The following is a 6,993-nucleotide window of genomic DNA, read 5'->3' as shown; positions in this document are numbered from 1 at the left end:
ATATCTTTTCAGAACATGGGGATAAAAAATAGTTTTATTCCACATTGTTTGAGAAAAAATTAGAAAGGAACATATATTGCAATCATGTAAAATTGGTTGCCATGCCATTGCTTAATTATCCTATGAATTATATTGGTAAATTGGTTTAGTTTCCCATTATCAAAAAGCAAGAAATATGCAAGAAAAGCTTGAGTTGATATTATTTTAATTGGAATATTAATATAGAATTATTCTACTTATGTGTGTGTGTGTGCTTGAGTGCGTATATTTGTGCTATGTGCATGCAGCAGCTCACAGAGGTCAGAAGAGGTCATCAGATCCACTGGAACTGGAGTACAGGCAGTTGTGAGCATCCATGCAGGTGCTGAGAATCAAAAATGGGCCCTCTGGAAGAGTAATAAGTGCTTTTAACTGATGAGCATCTCATATATATATATAATATATATATATATATATATATTATATATATATATTCATTGTGGTATGCTTCAAGAAATAGCTAAGGGTGATAAGTAAATATTCTCAAGCATTTTGTCTGACAAAAATATTTCTGTTCTTCTCAGTATTATTTCTTACTATTTCACCCAAAATTAATGCCAACAGTGTTCCTGATAATTGAAATTTCTTGTTTTTGTGTAAAATCAGTTTGACTTGCATTTGTTAAGGCACATTCTAAAGTAGTGGAACTGGATCATTCTTTTCTTTAAATAAGATCAAAATCCTTTAAGTATTTTCATAAGTTATACCAGTTTTAGACAAAAAATGAAAATAGTGATGTTTTTATATCAGCAGTTCTCAAACACATCCATCTATCTTAAACACTATAATATTAAGTTGTGGGGCTAGAAAGATAGCTCACAGGTAACAATACTTGTTCTTACAGAGGACCTGAGATCCATTCCTAGCACTCAACCATCCATAACTCCAGTTCTAGGGAAGCCAAAGCCCTCTTTTGACTTCCTTGGGCATCAGGCATACACATGTTCCACAGGCACACATTTAGGCCAAACACCCATACATATAAAATGAAAATAAGAAAAGAAAAGGTTTTTAAAAATTTACATTTCCCATAAGCACAGAGATATGGCATTGTATTACATGCTTATATTTTAAAAAAGTTACTTAAGAGAAAGTTGTTAACGTCACATATGTATCTTGGTCCTATTAACAATATAATCTTTCTAAAACATTTGGGCAGCTGGAGTGGAATGCTTGTCAGGAAATGAGATGGGAAGAAGGCAAGTAATATCTTATGAAAATAGTGTGACTCAAACATCCCTTGAGAGGGTTTTGAAGGTGTTCCTTGAATCCTAGGCCAAATTTTAGAATCCATACTTCACATTGAAAATTATATTCAATAGAATCTCAGTATGTTTTATTTTTATATTTAAAATCAGTAAAATATTCCCTTTGTGGATTGAATTAGAAATGCAAGTCTTATCTCAGCTTGAGAATAACTTTTTATCCAGTGATTTTATTTTGCTTTCTGCAAAAAATGTTTGCTATATGAGTATATGGCCTAGTAAACATACTAATTTGTGAAACTTTTATAGAGTCAGATATAGTCATCATAGATGACTTTGCTAGTTTTTCCCATAGAATATTTTTTGTTTGCCATAATTTCTTTCTTCTAATTTTTATTTGTTATAATGTTTGTGGAGGAGTTGTGTGTGTAAGTACAGAGCACATGGAAGCCAGAAGGCAAGGGATTCACCAATAGCTGGAGCTTCTGTCAGTTGTTTGTCATTCAGTATGATTTTTGGACCTGAACTTAGGTCCTCTGGAAGTATTCTCAACTACTGAGTCATCTTCCCACCCCCTAACTTCTTATTCTACCATTCCTGGGTATTACTGAATTAATACTAATTATTATAGATTTCTATAATCTAAACAAACATCAAAGTGGTTTCAGTGGTTGATATACATAATTTATACAAATTTCCCACTGAAGGAGCAAGATGGCTGACTTTGTGTTTATCAGACATAGGTTATAGTCACGTATGGCCCAGCATACATACATACATACATACATACATACATACATACATACATACATACATACATACATACATACATACATACAGATGCACATAGACACACACACACATGCACGCACGCACACACACACACACACACACACACACACACACACACACACACACACACAGAGTTGGATTCTACAATCATGAAAATCCTTCATTTAGTAACACAATGAATTGGAATCACATTCAGACTTAGTTGGAGATGGATTCAGTTGTCATAGAAATAAAGCCCTACAAAGACATCATTGGTGTTCTGCAGGGAGGTAAGGCAGACACAAAAAGTATATGTATAAAATATTTTTATTCTTAGAAAATAGAATATGTTTTACTATGCTTTGAGGTGCTGCAAATTGAACCTAATATCTTGTGCATGCTAAGCAATCATTATACTACTAAGCTATATCTTTAGTCCAGTGTATTTCTTTTTATTATATTTCTTCAATTTCTCTTCTCTTATTTAGTAGAGCTAGCTAGTCAATAAATAATAATTATGCACACTATCACTTCTCGTTATAATACTACATTTTCAGGACCATCTTAATGTATTTTGTAAATGTAGCTGAAACCCAAAAAGGCATAATTCTGCTTGGAGAAAAAGTAATTGCTTAGGTGTTAATTGATTTAGGCACTCACCCTACTCCAACCCCCTACTCAAATAGAAATCTGATTTCTATTCTTCACTTACAAAATCTAGGTAAATGAAAGACATTTATTTGAGCATACAAAATATATAAAGCCAATTTTCTGTTCTTATGAACTTAGTGATAATGAGAGAATATTTTTAACTCTAACAGCAAATGAACAGGATTTAAAAAGATTTATTTAGAAGTGCTTGAGTATTAAGGTTCATTTTGCAAAATAAGAATATATATAAAATGAAAACTGAACATTTTATTTCACTTGTATATTTTGGGATGTTTTAGATATTTCTGTGATTTTAGTGTATTCATCTTCACAGAGAAATTTCTTTACTTCAATCTCCACTTTCAGAAAAAGTCGGTGCTAATTTTATACACACAGACATCTTATTGTTCTGGAAAAAAATCTTACAAGAATAATTACTTTGCCCTGGTGACAAATTGTTTAGCCTAAATAACAGTGCCATCTGCTGAAAAGTACTAGTGAATCCCAGGGAAGATTTTATTGTAGAGGACTAATTTTGGTTGGATGAACAGGAGCTGATAATTAAAATAAGCAAACAAAAAGACCTCAGAGGAGGTAATGTTAAAGTTGAAACCTAGAGAGACAGAGCCTCAGAGTACAGGAAAATCAGAATAATAATGAGGAATTTTACTAAACAAAAATGACTTGATATATTATAAAACAAAGCATCACTACAAGCATTTTGAAAACTTGAAAATACTGTAAAATGATAATTAGGTTGCAAATGAAACATCTTGTTACTAGAAGATTTGCCCAATTGGTATTGTTTAATAAAAATATGAACTGGTCATCCATAATAGTTTCTTTTAATTCTTTTTTTCTATAACATTTTTATTATTTCAAATTTGAAACAAGCCTACTTTACATATCAATCCCTTCTCCCCGTGCCTCCCCTCCTCCCCAACCCCCTGCCAGTCCCCCACCCCATCCACACCTACTACCCAAAGAGGGTAAGGCCCTCTATGGGGGATCCCCAAAGTCTGTTATATCATTCTGGGCAGGGCCTAGGCCCTCCCCCATGTGTCCAGGCTAAGAGCGAAGCTCTCTCGGTTTCTTTTAATTCTTAAGCCTTAAAATGCGCTAATGAAAGATGGGTGTTAGATACCATCATTTAGAAATTGTGTAAGAAATATTAATTTTCAGACATGCTGACATTTATTGATGTGTTTGATGTTTGTTTAAGACATAACAGAGAGGTAAATGTATTTACAGAATGATGTCTTTAAAATGAGCTTCATAAATATTATGTTTTTACCCTCTACAATATTTCTAATTTCCAGTTGTCTCTTTTCTAGTCACATCCTAGTGACAGTGCTGCAATTATTAATGGTGCAATGCATTTATCCTATCATAATAAAATGTTTACTTTAGAATTCTATTGAACAAAATGAAACAGCATGAAAACCCTTTTGTTGCCATCAAAAAGAAATATAATTGGGAATATATTACAAATAGAAGTACATTCTAAAAACTCTATCTCTGTATCAGACTAATAGAACCTAGGAATTTTTATATACTGTGCTATCTTAAAGAATGTTTATTCAGTATATACTGACAATGGTAATTGGACCAGGATGCTTTTAATTGTTTTAATACATTTTATACAAGTTTTGGATTCTTTTGTATTATATGTGGCCAAAAGAAAATTGAAAATTCATAGATAATCTCATGAATTGTACATTCTTATTTTCTTACATTTCAATTCTTGAGTTATCTGAAATCTGTTTTGACCTTGTGTCTAATGGATTTAGCATTGTCGGCTGATATTTAAACAGATCCAATTGTGTGTGCTTGTGTGTGTGTGTTGTGTGCGTATATGTGCATATAAATATACATGTATGTATGTACTAGATGAATTCAGCCAATTTACAGTTATTGATATTATTGGTAATGTATTTGTGTGTTCACTTATATTCATTTTCATCCTCTGTCATATCATTTCAACAAGGGAAACTTTGAATTTGCTACCTTCTCAATGATCTTAATGATGCTCATCAATAACCTTCTTTATGCTCTTTATTTTACTGTTTATTTGTTCTTGGATATAGTCTTAGTTTTAGTTATTAACATTAGTTTTCCAATGCCTTCTATTTTTCTGAATATCAGGTTTGAAATAAAATTGTTTTTTTTTTCAATTTAAGATTTAACATGCTGGGGCTAGAAACATGGATCAGCAATTATGACCATTTACTGCTCTTGCAGAGGACATGAGGTTGGATATAATCTCCCACAAGGTAACCAACAACTACTTGTAACTCCATTTCTAGGGAACCCAGTATCTTTTTCTTTCTTTTCTGGACTCCTGCATACAGGTGCTTCATCTATAATCACACAGGCCAGTTCTCACACACACAAATTAAATAAATAAATAAACAAACAAACAAACAAACAAATAAATAAATAAATAAAATGTATCATTAAAAGACTTACATTTCCCAGGCATATTTGTGCACACTTTTAATTCCAGCAGTTTTGAGGCAGAGGCAGGCAGAGTCCTGTGAGTCAAGTTCAGCCTGGTCCACATAGTGAGTTTCCAGACTTACATAATATAACATTGTCTCAAAAAGAAAAAATAAATGTATACATAATAAGTACGTTCCATTTTTATCTTCTTATTTTTCTTTTTATCATAGCTGAGCACATCTTTGTGTTTAGAAAATACAGCCAAATCTATAATATTTTCATGCATATTAACTATGCTATTGTCTTAGGCCACAATTAATTCCTCAGTTAGTTGGGTTTTGCAAAATTCTTTAAATGTATTCTACTAGGAAATCTCAGTGAAACTGCATTGCAGAATTACTTAACATTCAGAACATTGTTTATGGACCTATCTTAATTTTTTGTTGTCGCAATATAAAATTCAAAGCTCACCTTTTCTTTTTTATAGTATAACAAATAGTGATGTATACTGTCTTTTGACATTGTTGCTATACAATCTGATAACAATTTATTCCCTTAGATATGACTTAGAATTTCATTCAGAGTTCACTTATTTTTTCTTTTACTTCAAAATTATATCTCAGTGTGAACAATTTCTGTTTATTTTTTCCTGTAGTAAATAAACACTTTCAAAATATTTAGTAGTTAATTTTTGAAGATTCTTACAGAATAATTTTAAAATCACTTGACTTGGGAGTGTAAGACTTTTAATTACTATTTTAATATATATTAAATTAATATATATATCTATATTCCCCATTTCCTTCATTTGTAAAATGCTTCTTTTAGTAGCATGCATTAATTGTTCATATTTACAGGATCAGTATGATATTTTCAAAAATATACATATATATGTATATAATGTTCTTACTTCTTTGATTCACCTTCTCCCCTTACCCTGGGAAGCACACCCGTCCCAAGCTCTATTAACCATTATTATACATGTCAATCAACTTTTTTTGGCTTCCACATATAGGAAATAACATGTATTTATCTTTCAGGTTCTAGTATATTTTACTTAACATAAAACCCTCTAATTCTATCTATTTTGGTGAAAAATAGTAGAACAAATATCTCTGTGGCATGAATTCATTCTCTTTTTTTCTATTTTCTTCTTTCTCTTATTTTTGTCTTCTTTGAAAGTGTCTCAGTATATACCAATGACTGGTAAATACAATGTAGAGCAGGTATGCCTCATACTTATAAAGTTCTATTTACTCCTGCCTTCTAACTATTGAAATTAAAGGCATATGCCACCATACTTGGCCAAGATGCCCTTCTTGGTTAAGCAATGCTTTTTGTATATGCATACCATATCTGTTCACTGTCATCAAAGTTGATTCTATTTCATAGTAGTGACTAGTGCTGTATCAAACATGGATATGTTGTTGTCTGTTTGGTAGTTGGTTTAATTTCCTATGAATCTGTGCTGGATGAAGGATCAATCATATAGTTCTGTTTTCACTATTAGTAGAAATTTTCATTTTGTTCTTGATAATTTATGAATTTTACATTCCCACCATGACTGTAGAAAAATAACTCACTTTACAGCACATCTTTATAAAGGTTTGTGTTTTGTTTGGAAGGTTCTTATAATAGACATTGTGGGCAATGAGCTGGGTATACCCCAGTGGTAGAGCATTTGCTTAGGACCTTGGGTTTGTTTCCAGCATTGAAAAATTTTAAAAGGGCATTCTAAAATAACCATGTAATCTCACTTTCATTTTGACTTATGGTTTCCCCAATAGCTCATAAAATAAAGAATATTTCATATGTTAAACATTTTTAAATCTTTACTTGAAATGTGGATTCAGATCTTTTGCCCATTTTCAACTGACTTATTTGC

The sequence above is a fragment of the Cricetulus griseus genome, chromosome X (assembly GCF_003668045.3).
Source record: "Cricetulus griseus strain 17A/GY chromosome X, alternate assembly CriGri-PICRH-1.0, whole genome shotgun sequence".
NCBI classification, from domain to species: domain Eukaryota; kingdom Metazoa; phylum Chordata; class Mammalia; order Rodentia; family Cricetidae; genus Cricetulus; species Cricetulus griseus.
Note: the sequence above shows the minus strand (reverse complement) of the source record.